The 16,133-nt window shown below is 44.6% G+C and overlaps 1 long non-coding RNA gene across 1 annotated transcript in view; it reads right to left on the bottom strand.

Moving 5' to 3' along the window:
* Positions 1-12,200: 12,200 nt before the first annotated feature.
* Positions 12,201-16,133, bottom strand: part of LOC119140792 — a 265,391-nt gene continuing 261,458 nt past the window's right edge. Inside the window, exon 3 of the long non-coding RNA XR_005101719.1 lies at positions 12,201-12,285. This is a non-coding gene — a long non-coding RNA (uncharacterized LOC119140792). The remainder of the gene's footprint in view (positions 12,286-16,133) is intronic.

Raw genomic sequence — 16,133 nt, 5'->3', positions numbered from 1 at the left:
ATTTATAACTTAAACCAACCGCTCACACGACTTTACACACAGGTGATTGGATAAAAGTTTCTGGCCACGTGGGCGTCTGTGTCGCTGATCAGTGAGCATGCTGCAGGCGTCTGATCAGAGTGTGCCGATGAGAGTGTGTTGATTCCGCGGTTCCCAGGACTTGCTCTGCACCTGGCTTCTTGTTTGTGCATAGATTGTTTTCTCTCACACCCTGCTTGTTCCCAGGACAATTTATAGTTGCTCTGCAGCTTCAACTAACAGGCCTGGGTTGTCCAACCTGGACAATGGTAACATGTCCTCGGTCCTTTAAAAATCCCTCTACAGAGCTGGTTCTGCTAAAGGGGGAAGCATGAACTGGGTAGCTTCTTGCTTTGTACAGCATGTACAACATGTAGGAGTTTCATTCCTAGATCCAAAACTGGATTTGAAGGCATCGTGACATTAGCTTTGGCTAAGGGCTAGAAAAGTGACTGAATGAAGAGAAGCAAGAAGCTGTTGTGTCCTCTGCGTATACACTCCCTGGGGGAACACCTCCATCAAAAGTGCTCAATTTGCAAATGAAGACAACACTTTTTCTCCCAGTTCCAGCTTTGCAAGTACAGCCTGGTATCTGTATACAGCGCTGGGGAACTTTGCTCCCTGCCTTACAGCTACTCAAAAACCACACCAAAAACCAATGAAGCATGAGTAAAAAAGTGCCTTCTGCACTGAGAAGATTGGGAAGAGTGATTTAGCTGCAGTAACTCCGTTCTCAAAATAAGAGTCCCAAAACTCTTTTGCTGCCATAATAGGCTTGTTAGCATGCAGGGCTGCAGAGTTTCTGCCGTGACATTTCATTACAGCAATATTAGGGTTTATAATTCTTATGTATTTCTCATCCCAAGCAAGAGAGGGTACAGTCACCCGCCTATACCTACAAACACACGCATGGCTCCCACAAGCACCTCGCCTCCCCAGAAATCGCCCCTGTGTTGCTTTCCTGATCGTACCTCTCATGATTAGATCTACAAAGCTTCCAAAAGTTGTGCTGACATAGCAATAATCTGGAAATATCCCTCTGGAGGCGTCTATTGATTGTCACTGTGGGTGGGTTATATGAGGGATCTATCTTAATTACCAGAAACTATCTCCTTGGTATGGCCAGCAATGTAGCAAAAATGATGCACAAGGAGATCCATTACTCTCAGGGAAAGGTCAATCCAATAGGATGTATGTTTGCATTCAGGTCAAGTGATGGCTAGTCCATCACCACGCTCCATTCTCACTGCCCTGTCAGCTCTGTAATGGCTTCACCTCTCCTCTGTAACTCTCACCTCCCTCTCCCCGGTGCCAGACTGATAACACGAATTAGGGCAGCTGGAGGTAACAGGGCACAGCTGTATTATCGCAGATGATAAACAGTGTCAAAGACAATTACAGGAGCTGCAGAGAGAGGAGGGACCTTTCAAACCCATTCTTTGCTTTTTGTGCTGTGGGAGGAGGATACCTGGCCCTGTAATGAGAGCAGAAAAAGGGAGGTGGAAGGAGGAAGTCAGCTTTGGTGCCTCTTCCTCCATGAAGCACTTTCTCCCCTTTGGGAGCATCTCTGGTCTGCTGGAAACCCCGCTCTGAAAAAGTGTCATAGAGCAGGACAGGCTTGGGTGGGAGGGACCTGGCACACTATTTGAAAAGGAGCTGATTGTGGATGGAGACACAAATATATCCACAATGGTCATCACTAACTCTGGCACCAGATGGCAAAAAGATAATGTCTGGCAGAGAGGTTTGCTGCTCCAGAAGGCAACTGAGGACAGGAGCACAGGTAGGGAACTAAACGAGTGCTCCAAAGCACCATCTCCATCCCCCTTTCCACTGGGTACACAGGCAACCCAGGAGGGATGGCATCCTCCGGCTGGTCTCCTCCATCAGTGCCTGCATGAACAGGCGTGGACACCCACCTGTTTTCTCTGGTCTCAGACACTGAGGGAAGCTTGGTGCAACCACTGCACAATGTCCAGCAGTGGTGTGAATAATTCAGCGGCTGCCCACCATCCTGCAGACTGTGCGCAAATTTGGTTTATAAACTTACAAGTTAACTAAGCTTATCATACATTAAATAAGCTTATAAATTGCCTGGATTTGGGTGGCTTTTCCCACAGAAAAGGCCTGTCTCCAGATCTCGCACCCATAGGTGCTTTTAAACCTCCTCTAGCTAGAACCAAAATGGATTTGCAAAATGGAGAGCAATGACTGTATTTACCCTGGGGCTGCAGGTCTGTCAGCTGCACCAGATTCAAACTGGAAATACCAAAAAATACAGATTCAGTCATACGGAAACAGAAATAGGATTGACTACATTTCCACATTTATCAGGGCTAAGCTAACATTTGAGGCAGGAAAGGAAAGGCCAGTCGGGTGAGCTAAGCATTGCCCTCCTGCAAACCCACCTTTGGGTTCCTCCCTTGCCATGGACACCAACCCAAGTGCATCTTCAGAGTCGCACTCCTTTTTTTATCCTTCTTCCCCACCTGCCATTGGTATTTCATGAAAAAAAAATCATGACTCAGCCTGGAGTTCAAGACCAAAAGGACTTTGCAAAACTCTCTCCTTCCCGACTCTTCCTATCACTGCCCCCCTGAACTTTTCAGTAACTAGCACAGAAACTCTTTCTAGGTAACTAGTGTGAGCGTGCTGCAACGCTCTTAATGATGGCCTCATCTGGAATTGCTTTATTAATATTTATTAAGTGATCACTAGCTGCAGGTATATTCTTTAATAACTTATTTATAAAGCATGCTATAAAACATTAAAAATACATTCTTTAACAGATAATGCCATAACAAGATGCTGTAAAGCAAACTATAAAATGTAAATGATGGCTGTACCTGAACTGAAAACACACTGGAGGCTAGGAAAAGAGGGGAGAGGAAGGGATGCTGTACCAAACATGCCTGAAAACAAGCAGTACCTTTCGGTGGAGTGGAGGATTCATTCAGGTGACATGTAAAAGGATGAATACAGAGCACTGGACTGTTTTGACCCATGGCTATGGGTGAGCAGAGGGGAACATGCAGCTGCTGCAAAAATATTCCCAGGCAGGGTGGGAAAGGGCTCCTGCTTCTGCTTGTGAGTGGTGCCAGGACCTATCTGGGTCCCTGCATGCCCCCAGCGTCAACCCATGTCTCCCTACACCTCTGCTCCATTTGTTTTACAGGTACCCCCTTTACCTTCCCTTCTTCACTCTCCCCTCTATTCCCCTCCTCTTTCTCTTGCCTGTTTCTCCCCCTTTTCCCTCTCTCTTGCCTTGCTGCACCTTTTCCCACCTTCTTTACAGGTTGCCAATGCTATCATTAGAATTTCATTGGAGTATCAAGGATTTAAAGGCTTTTAAGCATGGAATCCATGCCCTCAGCTCCCAGGGATCCTAGAGAAGGAGGATGGATAGCAGAGCTATCATCACCCTTTCCAGACCTGCTTGCAAGGCAGGTTTGGTCCTCAGTGGTCCCGTGCATCCACGGTCCCTTTCCACATCTCCACACGGGGCCAAGGAAAACAGCACACTGGCACTGTGCCAGCTCTCCTTCAACTGATTCTTCATTGATGTCCTCATTCTAGAGCAAGGAAATGTCCAATTTTTATCCCTAGGAAAATCCAGCCATCTATCAGATTGGGATTTCCATCTGAGCTGACCGCAGTGGTTCCATCGGAGCAAAAAGGGGAAAAGAGAGTAAAATCATCATAGCCAAGGGTCAGTTCACAGGAGCTGGAAGCAGGCAGATCCTGACCACCACAAGCAGTCCCAGCTCCAGCCCTCTGCTCTTCCATACCCTTCCATGGGCACCTGTGGCTCAACACTTGGGCTTACCAGGTACTGCTCTCCTTATTCTCCTGAATGTCCTACCGAGAGAGAGAAAAGTTGCAAAAAAATCATTAGTAACCACATTCATTTGTTAATTCATTCTTTTGGACAAGGACAAAAGTCAATGAGAACAGAAACACCCATTTTTAGCTTGGCTTTGCAAAATATTTGTGAACAAGCTTAGGTTTCTGTGTGTATTTGTAAAACAGCTATGATTCTGGAGCTGAGTGCAATGAGAAGTCAGAGAGATGGCAGGTGACCTGCCCACCTCCAGCTCAGCTGAGATTTTCAGTTCCAAGGGGGCTCTCAGGAGATCTAGAAGCTTAAAAACAGAGGCAGAAAATATTTGCTGATAAATTTAAAAAAAAATAAAAACAAAAAAAGCACCATTCATGGAGAAGCACAATTTCTTCCCAGACAGAACCTGGAGCTGACCTCACCAAGATGTTATCTACCTCAATATTTTTTTTTCCCTCCTATTTTCACCCAGGATCCTGAGGACTTCACATTTTTTGTGAAGTCAGCCTCAACTCTGGACCACTCCGTGTCTTCATTCCTCCTTGTGGGAGTGCTGAAATCTCTCTCCCAGACTTTTCCTTCTCCCCCCTCCTGCAGCAAGCTAAAATGGCAAGACTAATTTAATTTCTTTACCTTTAGTTTCTCTATCTATGACAACCCTTTTTATGCATTTAATTCATTCTCAATTTCTCATAATCAGGCGAAAGGTGTCCCCTAAGGTTAGGAGAGAGCTTGTCAAAAAGGCAGTGTAAATTTGCAGAGGTAATCACCAGTCTATCACCTTTCCCCACTGACCGTGGAACTATTAACTAATATCACTGTCTAATCTTTTTTGTACTTATTTATTTTGCAGCGAGAAACTAGTGTTATAAACACCCCTACTGTCAAAACTTGTCATCCTCATTACCTCAAGGTGGGCTCCATCTCAGTTATTCTAATTTCATAGTTTCTCAAATTTAAAGCCGCTGGAAATTGAGTACAAAATCCATTATCATTTGTATATTTTAATTATGCAAATGAGGCAGCTCAGCTGCTCTGGCCAGGACCTGCAGGGATGCCTAACTTCAGTCTGGGTGATTACAATTTATCCAGTCGAGTCACTTTAATTGTAACAAGCTAATTACATTGTTCCATTTGGCTTTAACAAAAGAAAAGGAGACGGAAGATGCTAATGGCAAAGGCCCGGCATTACACCACTTCTCCCCAGCAAGTGCGATGGGGACAAGGCAAGCTGCAGCCCCGCACACCTGCGGAGGGGATGGGATGGTTTTGGGGAGGTGGGTGGCTGCCCGGGGAGGGAAGGCAGGGGAAGGTGGACGGCAGCCCAGGAGGAATTGGGGAGGGGATGCTCGCTGGGCTCGGCCATCACCAGCCTGGCTCAGAGCAAACCATCCCTGACACCTGAAGGATGCCCGAGGGGAAGAGCAGCGCTGTGCCCCTGCCTCCATCACTCCAACCATCCCCCAGCATCCTGCAACAGGGAACTGAACAGAGACCCATCTCAGCCCCAGTTAAAGTCTCAAGGACTGTCGGTCCCTAGGTAGCAACTCTTTATCTCCATTGTAAGAAATATCTGCGTTTATAGGCATTTAATTCAGGTACAAAAAAAAAAACAACAAAAAAATAAAAAAAAACCCTTACCACCTCCAGCAGCCCGGATCAGCAATTACTTTCTCAGCCCCACAATAAATGCTCAGTACCTAAATTAAATACCCAGGAGAGATGTAATATGGCTGCCCACACCTTCATGGAGGCTGTTAATAAATAATTACTTCTCTTGCACTAGCCATCTGAGTATCTCAAAACCTTTTGCAAGTATTAATGAATGAAGCCTCAGTGTGATAGAGCAGAGGCAAATCCTCATCAGCTCTTTATAAATGGGCAATTAATGTGCAGAGGCAAAGCAGCTGTCAGGGGTTCAAGTGAAGAGCTGCATTTAGTCCATCCAAGCCTTAGGGACTTGTTTAATCAGACACCTCCCACACCTCAGTTATATCCTGTGAGCCACAGCTTGAAGACCACCCTTTAGATCAGGTCCGATCCCCAATCTGCACAGGTCTTCCAAGCAGGTTCCACAGCCTCCTGTGATGTTTCTTATCATCAGTTTCCTCCAAGCCTCTTTTCCCAGGAGTGGAAGGACCACTCATCAACTCCTGAACATGGTGGGGACATCTTGGCTCAGGGCTTGTCTGGGGTCTTGTATGAAGAAGACATCGTGCAAGGAAACAAGAGCAGAACCACTGTGTGGCTGAATGATGATCCCTGACTAGATGCTGGGGAAATCACTTGTTTTTTCACAGCCCAGTGTAAGCTGGATGGCTGTATCAGAAAAAACAAATTTGAGGACAGCAGCTCAACCTATGGGTAAAATCTGCATGCATGTGGGATAAATTCATTTATGATAAACAATCATGTTGGCCTCAAAAGCACCCCAAGCAGAGAGCCAGCACAAGACCTTGGTCCACACCAGCAGATCCACTCCAACCTTGCAGTGCATCTGCTGTGCTGCCCACGTGCACTGGGTGAGCTCCATGTCCCCCTCCCTGGTCCTCATGGCCACTGTGGATCAGGACTGCTGGCTCTAACGATGGGCACTGCTGTGAGACCTCCAGCACCTCCGCTGAAACACGCGAAAGGGTCGCGCCTCTTCCAATGTTAGCACCTACCTGCCCTGGGTAAAACACCTCCCCTCTTCAAAATCTCTGCCTGATGACTGTGAGATTAACTGGAGAAGAGAATAATCATTCCTTGGCAGAGAAGAGATGAAAGAACCACATAGATCTTTTCCGTCTCTAGTTGCTAGGGATGTGCATTATTATTATTATTTCCTTTGATACACAACATTCAATAATTTCCTTCAGCACACGTTTATGGTGCTCCAAGGAGCATCCCCAGAGCTCTGCTTTTCCAGCACATCCAGTTTGCCAGCATCCTTTGTGCCAGTTCGGCTACTTCGGAGGAGGCGAGGGGGAGAGGAGAGAAAAGGGAGCTGATCCTTCCCAAAGAAACACTTGGCCTTGGCCACGTGCACAGCTGCTGAGGGGAGGGAAGCCTGGGCTCTGCTCATGCTATACCCAGGTGGACGTCTGTGGGATCCCATTCCATAAAGCAGCAGTAACCACCAACTTGCTGCCTTCCCCTGCCAGCCACCAAACCATGGCAGGGAAAGGAAATTGAACCCATTAAACACACACACACAGATGCCTCTGTGCTGTTGCCCCGCTCAGGAGGGAAGGAAGGAAGGAGCCACTATCAATATTTTTTTTCTATTATGCCTTTACCAAATGCAGTCATTTAATTATTTAAAAGGGGGGGGGGAGGGGGCGTTGGGGGCAGGAAAGCATGATGAGGGGAGGCAGCAGCTAATGTAATATCCACACGGTGAGCCTCCAGGAATGAAGCATGGAAATAGGCTGTCACTTGTCCAATACTGGGTGCCACTGGTGGCCGTGCCATCACCAGGGCATGTTTGTACCTCCCTCCTGCTCCCCAACCTCCCTGCACCCGGGAGCTCCCTCCTTCCTCCAGTGCCCTGTATTTGGGGGCCCTGCCAAGTCTCTGGGAACCCTGATTAGGGTTCAGCAGCTCTCTCAGATGGATCTCCTTCATAGCTCAACTCTGCAGGAGCAGTATCATCTCGCCCTAGCCAGCTGATTTTGGTTGGGCAGCCTGATACCCCCGGTGTTTTTAAATATTGTGGCTCTAGCACTGAGGAACCATGCGATCGCCATGTGGCTCTGGCTCCAGAGTCACAGAAATCCCAGCAATGGGCATAGGAGCTACGGCAGGGACCTGCTGATGCTCCTCCTGACAGCAACGGGGTAAGGAAGAGCTGTCACCTCTTAACGTGCACCAGGTCTCCCACGCTTGCAAAGCCCAGGCTTGCCAGGCTCTCCCAAGAGGTGATGTTTCAGGTGACAGTCCCAAATTGCTGTATCAGACCCTGTGCTCCGAGTTTAGCCTGGTGCAAAGGTAAGAGCACAAGAACAGGCATTATTGGGTTGGACCAAAGGCCTGGCCCAGGATCCTGTCGCAAACTGTGGCTGTGAAGACATGCCAAGAAGGACGCACACCTCACCAACAGCTCTCCTGCTCCCCAGTCATTTCCTGGGCACCTCCTGCACCAGATGTAATTTCTCTGCCCTCCGTAGCACACCATGGAAATCTCATTTTTCAGTTCCCTGTTGAGCACTTACAAAGCTTTTAGCACTGATTTACAACGCAACATATGGCTTCTCACACACAGAAGACAACCAAGTGAACAGAAAGGCCTGAATATACAAAGCGTTCAAGTCCAGGTAACTATGGGATGGCATCAATTAGCAATGTATATATCATTTGTAGCCTTGTATCATTTGTAACATATGCTTTCAATCCAAACAGGGATGAGACCCTTCCTACCTTAAATCTTTAACCCAATCCACTTGAGCAAGCCTTTACAGTGTGTATATTGTGTAATAATATAGGGAAGCTTTGGTAAGTGCCAAAGGTGCTGGGTTGGGTACCAATGGCACACAATGGTAGAGAGCAAAGAGAATTATCCTGTTAGACACCACCAGTCCTTTGATCTACAGTTGCAGGGGGAAAGCTGCAACCATCTGCTTCCCCCCTTGCATGGACTTTTCCTCCCTTTTCACTTTCCTAATTTTCTACAAAATCTTCAGGAACTTTGCCAATGCAAACTAAAAACCTCCAAATTAACCTACTACAGTATTCAAAAGGTGTTGTTTTTTTTAAAAAAGGCAGCATTTAGGCATTTCTCCACCTCCTCCAGCAGATGGGCAGAGCATCTTCATGGCACACTGGATCTAGTGAGATGACAGGGACAATATGCTGAATACATCGATGGGCAGAGTCGTTCGTCATCTTAAAAACCCAACTGTGCCCCTTGTTATGGATGAAGGTCTGTATAGCCATGTGCTGGACAATGCTCACCAGCATCCAGACACGAACACTACCCAAGCATTTCACTGAAACCTCCATCAGATGTTATCACAATAACCTCTCCTATGGGATTTTAATGTTTGTTATTTCATACAGTACCATAATTGACGTAGGAGGTACATTTAGCTGTATATCTCTAATGGTATAAGAATAAAATGCCTGGAGAAATAAATAATAATAAGTTCTTTTATAGCTTCTTATACTGGTGGATCTCAGATTAATTGAAATTATATGACTTATGCCTGCTCAACCTCAGGACAGAGATTAAAATGGGAAATGAGGGTTTGTAGCTACGTAGATGAGAATACAAGGTGGGATTTTTCTGACAGTCTAAAGTATTTGGGCATCGCTTTGTTTAGAATTGCAAGGCCTGAACCAAGCCCTGTCCTTGAAGATGAGCGAGGCTGTTGTGATTTACATCCCATCCATTTTCCACAAGACAAGCCCATAGCATCTATGTGACTTCTGAAAGTGAAACTCACTCAAGTTTTGCGGCGTTCAGTAGAGGTGCTCCAAAGTCCTTTTAGGATAAAGTTATTTAAGGGCCTAAATCCTATTACAGGCTAATAGGAACTGTGTTTCTAAATCCACTAGAGGGTAGTGATACAGGGATGTCCCAAAGTGGGGGGTCACATTCCGGCCTTGCCAGAAGTACCACCATGAGGATGGTTGATGAAAGGCCATCACCTGCTGCCACTGAGAGGTTTGGGCTGCACGTAAACCAGGGAGGACATGAGAGATAAGAGCAGACAGGAGATATTAAATGGAAGTACGACGGGACAGACTTAGGTCCCAGGTGGAGCAGAAAGAGTTTCTTTTAAGATCTAATCCCAAAATAGCAACCGATACTATTGGCACACTCATGGTGCATTTGAGTGACCATTTCAGACACAAGAAAAACCTAGCCCAAAACTTCAGGAAAAAAACCAGCATCTTTCATTTCTCAAGTGGAGTTAGCAGTCTTCAAATTTATTTTTTTTTTCAATTTTCATTCCAACTACCTTCCTTTCATTTTAGAAGAGTATGCAAAGCCAAAACAGAAATTTTATTTTGGTTCAGAAATGGAAAAAAAAAGGGAAACATGCTTATTTAGGTAAACCTAAGACAACATTTTATTCAGCTTTTCAGCAGATAAGATGTCCACTCAGCTAGTATCATTTCACAAGAACCATGTGTAGCTTAAAGAGCAGAAACACAGAACAAATCTCCTAGCCCAAGGTTTTTATTACTTTAGATAGTAGAAGACTGATCCCAACAAGTGTTAATGCAGAAGGCTTGGACACAACTTATACGACCAATGTGATCAAATTAGTGCCACTTTATTAAGGGTTTCACAGCAATTTATACTCTACAGGTGCTATTAATAGACCCACACCAATTTATACCCCCAGTTAAAAATACACACGCTACGCAGGCTTTGTTATGTACAAGGTGATAGGTTAAACTACTCGTTCACACGCTTCCACCTCCCCTATGACTGGTCCCAGTGTGGTGCCCACATGCTGCTCCCCCCTTGTGCAGGCATCCTGCTTTTTCTCATCTTTCTGTCCAACTCTCTTATCTCTCTGCGAATACACAGTTTCTTTGTCTCTCTTGGCCTTGCATATGTCCTTCACAACAGCTGCAGCTTGTTACAGCTTCGGCCTGCTCGGCCTGCTATTACAACAAAGTTACATGGTCTGGATTGCTCATAAAATGTCCGTTGTCTTCCAGCCACTCCACAAATCCCCCTTTTTGGTTTTTTTTGAGCGATCCAGACACCTTTTATCATTCTGTTCATAATTCTCATGAAGCAATTCCACACATAGCCTAATATCATTAAAAAGATTACAATGGCAATTAATACCGTTATCCCGTGCAGAAACAAATCTTTTAACCATCCAGTAATCCCTAAACTCTGTAACCAGCCTGTTAACCCATTCTCAATCTTTATAGCCTGTACATTTTTTCTTAACTCAGCAAGCTGCTTATCAATAGAATTTGAGTGATCAAATTCATACAACGCTTTCCTTAGCGCTGTTCACTCTAGGCTACTCTCTACTGTTCATGCTGTTTCCTTATCTTCTAGAGGTGAGATCACATTCCACCTTTGTTACTGTCTCATCCTAGATTCTTCTCATACTCCCTCAAAGTTATTTAACTCTTTGCTGCAGGATCGCAGCTGCACATCGTCAAAGCAAGGCCAAAATTGCACATTATCAATGTCAAAACAACCCACTGTCTCTGTTCTGTACAATTTTACAATTTCCCCTTTTTGTTTTTGAAAAGCTAGTACCAAGTTTGCCATGTTCTGCAGGGCCCTTGAAAACATGACGGCAACCAAGGCAATAGCAAACAAACAATACTGCCAATTGAGTGAATGGATGCCAAAAAGGCTGACATTTTCTCAGATTTTGGTAACATGTTGCTGCAATGGGGTGCCTAAAATCCATGCATCACATACCATCAAAATCCTCACAGCCATGTTCTTGAGCCAACAACAAAAAACCAATAGTTGCTCTGTTTTGTATGCAATAGTGGCAAATTTGACTCACATTCTTAACTGCCTAACAAACAAGGTGATTTAACTCTTTAATACCTTCTCTGTTGTTACTCCAGATAAGAGAAGAACCGCTGCAATACGTTCCCATCAGTTCCGTAAATCAACTACATCATTACATGCTTCATCCAAAGTTATATTGCGTTTAAGCGCATTATGCTTATAAACATGTTCACGTATTGATTTATGCAGGTGTCATGGTCCCATCATAGCCTTTCACTACATTAGCGTCTACATAAAGACAACTATCAACATTCAAAGTGCAAACAATATCAACTTCTTGTGGATTAACATTATACAGAGGTAATCAATTATCAAAAATATCAAGGCTTTCAGTAAGATTCTTCATTCCCTGCATACATTCGCTTTTTTGCAACAGTGTCTGCAAGTCAGTTTCAAGGAAGGGCACACCAAACAAGGACTGGTTCAGTAAGGAGACCACACATCAGTTGTTGGGTTGACTGGTGGTAGCAGTGCTCCCACGATCCGGCATGCTAAGCTCAGGCCGCACACAGCCAGCAGGTATCCATCGTAGACCTTCATCTGTAGAAACACAAGCATAACCTCTCCCCCAAGTTAACAATTCATCGGTCTCGACCAATGCCTGGTACGAGGGTCTTTCATGCATACTAAGACACCTTCATGCTTTTGCTGCTTGTCACCAATTGACACAAAATGCCGCACAATGGGAGGCAACACATGGTCGACAGAGATTTTCAGAAAGTTCAAAACATAGCATGCTTTCTCTAATTGTGCCTCTGTGGTCATTCCCTTAATTCCCCCCTTTTTTTTTTTTGGTTGGTTGGTTTGGTTTGGTTTGTTTGGTGGGGTTTTATTGTTTTTTTGTTGGGTTTTTTTTGGTTTTAACAGCAAAATACATTTCAACCACTGTAATACAGTAGATTATAGACAGCTTTTCCACGTGACAGAACACAGTCACCCTGTACTGCGAAACAGTTTTTTCCAAGACCTGTACTACTTTCCAAGCAAATGGTGTGTGAACGTGAGGATTACCAGCAGCCGCATCCCCCAATACAATAAGATATGCATGCGGTGCAAACAATGGCCTCTAGCTGTAGTTGCATAAAGTTTGTTAAAAACACCAGTGACACTTGTATCACAAATTCCAAATCTTCTCCTTCCAAAATTCTGCCTCTTTCCATGTTTCATCTTTCAGGAGATACAGGGATAGGAAAACAGTTTTCTGGACAAAACTAACAAAAATGGTTCCCAGACTTTTGGGTTAGTTTTTAAAATGCCACAATACCAGAGGCCTGAGATATACCCCTTTGCTTTTCATTTAGGTTTGATAACAAATTTCAGTCCTCCAGAATGAGAGGGGTACTTTTGGACAGCATTATTACAGCTATAATGACCTTTTATGCATGCAGTATTCGTTTTATTATGTAGCCTTACTATAATTATACCCATAAAATCTCAGGACTCTTCTCTCTAATGCCCTCTCTATTAATTGCTATTTGCACCAAAAATAAAATTGCTATGGTCAATGATTTAAATTCCATCAACATTAAAATAAAAGGGAGGGGTGCACAAAAGTATTGTAAGCATGAAGAGAAACATTTTATCCTAAGAAATATTCTTCTGGCTAATTTAGCTCATATAAATGAGCCAAAGTACCACAATAGCAACTCCACCTACTATATATTTTGTACTATGGTCATGCTAATGTGTTTGAATATCAGCTTGATGGCTGATGTAAACATAGCATCATCCATGAATCCCAGCAGCCAGTGGTATGAACGTCGCACAAACAGGCACTTCACGTAATTAAACAGCCAAGTAGGCAAACCCAGAGAAAAGAGCCATAAGTTGCCAACAGTCAGCTCGTAAAGCTATATATCACAGCTGATATATAGTATGCCTGATACTGTTGCCATCAGCAAAAAAAACCCTCAAAAAACATTAAGTTGGATTTTTTTGCTGAAGGTTTGGAGGTAGGGAGAGAGAAGCATTTAAACTTCTTCATTGTTTGCTGATGATGATAACAAGGATAGATCATCAGTTATGGAATTGGCAGCCTTAATCTTTCTTCCTGGCCTCATTTTTATGCTGCGCCATGGGATCTCCTCTCCAGGGGCTCGTGCAGGACAGACTCGCAGGATTTACGTGCACCAGTTATGATGCCAGGGAGCCCAGGGTTCCCCACTGCTGAACGGCTGCAGCAGTACCACCCACCCTCCTCTCCGAATTTTTCATTGGTCACAGGAAACAGGGCAGGACTGCACCAGACAATTTGCATTTAAATTAATGCCGTTCCTGAGGAAAAGGAAAAACCTTGCAGAGCAGCGTAAGGACAGCAGAAACTCCTTGCAGCAGTCCCAAGCCCACCACACAATAGATGGAGGGACATAAATAATTGAAGAGAACCATTTTGTAATTCTCTGACCCCTGAGTATTGCACATCAGTCATGCGGATACCATCTCCCTCCAACCCAGCCCACCCAGCTCTCCACTTCGCTGTACACACCATTAATGACCTTTTATGAGAATTAACTGATACTAACGCATCAGCTACAGATCTACCGCATTTGTAAAAAGCACCAGAGTAATTCTACTCATTTGCCCGCACAGATTAGTTTTGTAAAGACAATTATCATTATTTAAACAGCTGGTTATGGAAATGTCTATCAAGCTGCCGGGTAGCGTTTTCCGCCCTGCTCGTGGAAAGCATTAGAGGGTTGTCAAAAAAAAGAAGGGTGGGATCCTGTTAAATTTGTAAAAGGAGCTAATTACGGCAAGTCTGTTGGCAGGTCCTGAGCTGAGGAGACTCAAAGACAAAATGAGAAGTTTAGGTTTGTTGGGTTTTAGTTTGGTTGGGTTTGTTGCATGGGAATGGATAGATCAGCCAAGAGATGCAGGGATGGGGAGATGGATGGGTGAGTGGAAGAATCTCCCGGTCCCTCCTGGGCCCCCCTTTCTCCAGCAGCAATGCCTGGGATGGGCTGCAGGGCAGAATCATGGAGCAAAAAGATGCTCTCTGTCCCAAAGGACACACAGTCAAGCCTGAAAATAAGACCATAAGCTTAAAGGCCTAAGTGAAAATAAAACAGAACAACTCTGCTCACACTCCAGCTTAGAAATTCAGATCACCGTAAATGGATGAGACATTTCCAGCATTTGTGTGTTCCCTGGTCATCCCAAAGGCTTTTCCCCTTCAAGATTTATTTACACACAGGAATGTAAGTGACCATGTTAGCAACAGCAGCATGGTAGATATTTCTATCGTGTGCTCCATGCCCTGTCCCTTGGCTCTTTATAAGCATTAGCTAAATAGACATCACTGTGTAATCGGTTTTTTACCGATTTTTCAGGTAGGGAGGCCAAGGCATTGATAGGTGAGTAATTTATCCAAGCTCAAATACACATGGGCAGCAGAAATAAGAGTTTCGACATGCAGTGAGAGGTCCTGGTGAGATGCAGGCATCTACCAGGACAGTTTCTGCAGGGGGGCTACAAAGGCATGCGAGAAAAATCCAGTGTCGTAACAGGGGAAGGAAGCAAATAGCAAAAAACCAAAAGAATTTCTGCTTTGGAGAGGGAAATCATGATAGTGACATCTGCTAAAATACCTCCCTGCACTGCCCAGCCTCTCTCAGGGACCCAGGGGAGAGCAAGCCCACGCTGCAGGAGCACCCATCCTTTCAGAGAGGTCTTCTCCTGTCAAAGCGGGGGGATGCTGAGACACATCCTGGGTAAAAGCTGTGATCTCACACATGTACAGGGTGGTTTAACACCGACAGCGGATGGACAGATACAGTGGAAGACAAGCAGATAGATTCCCCTGAAAGGCTTACCCTCCAAGTGACCGATTTATGTTACCTCTCCTGTTTGAACCAGTATCATGTTGTTGGGGGTTTTTTACAGGACAAAATTGTGGAGTAAGAAACAAGCTGCCTTCATCATGCCTACAAATATTAATGAAAATTGCTAGATTTGTCAAATATAAGAAGAACAAGAAGCTGTTGAAGTTATTTGGCTCTCAGGAATTAGGAGTTTGGTATGACTTCCAACTCTTATCCTTTGTGGACTGGTCAGACCCTCCTCTTAGAAGAGGACCATAGAAGGAGAATTATCTGGATGTTTCTCCCAAGAGTTGATATCTGACAAATCATCACAGTAACAGCTCAGAGAAGGGATCCTTGAACAGGCAATGGCCAAAATGTGGTCACCCATCCTATGGATCTAAGGATAGACACCCACTTTGGCAAAGTATCAGGAAAGACCATTGCAAGTCGGTGTACATGGGCTCCCACAGGATGCAGGGGAGTGGAGGCATTTTTAAAGAAAAGCCTCTTAACAGGTGACCATCAGACAAACACTGGTTTTGCTTCTCAAAATCCAACCATATATCTTGGTTCAGTGTACAGGGAGGGGGGTGCAGGGTGTGTGGCAGCACAGGCAGGCTGGACACAGAGCAAGAAGGCAGAAAAATGGAAATTACCACCTCTGGGATGTAAGAAAATTATGAAGAGCTTAAGCAGTCTAGGTGAAAGCACTGGAGAATCTCCATCCCAGACATAAAGTGGTAGAAAGGTAAATTAAACCTTTAATTTTACAGTTTTAAAAGTGCTTTAACCTCAGTAAGGTGACAAAATTAGAATAAAATTTGGAGGGAAGAATGGCTACAGATGTAATGCTGTGATCTTAAATATAACTTGGGTTTTCCAAAGATAGACAAAGTCACTCGTGTTTAGCATATTCCTTTGATAAGAGACCTAACTTTTAGAAAAGGAAATTAAATAGGTGTCACTTATCCTGGCTTCGGAGAGGGAT

Source organism: Falco rusticolus, chromosome W, assembly GCF_015220075.1.
Source record: "Falco rusticolus isolate bFalRus1 chromosome W, bFalRus1.pri, whole genome shotgun sequence".
In the NCBI taxonomy this organism is placed as follows: Eukaryota; Metazoa; Chordata; class Aves; order Falconiformes; family Falconidae; genus Falco; species Falco rusticolus.
This window is presented reverse-complemented; position numbering and strand designations above follow the sequence as displayed.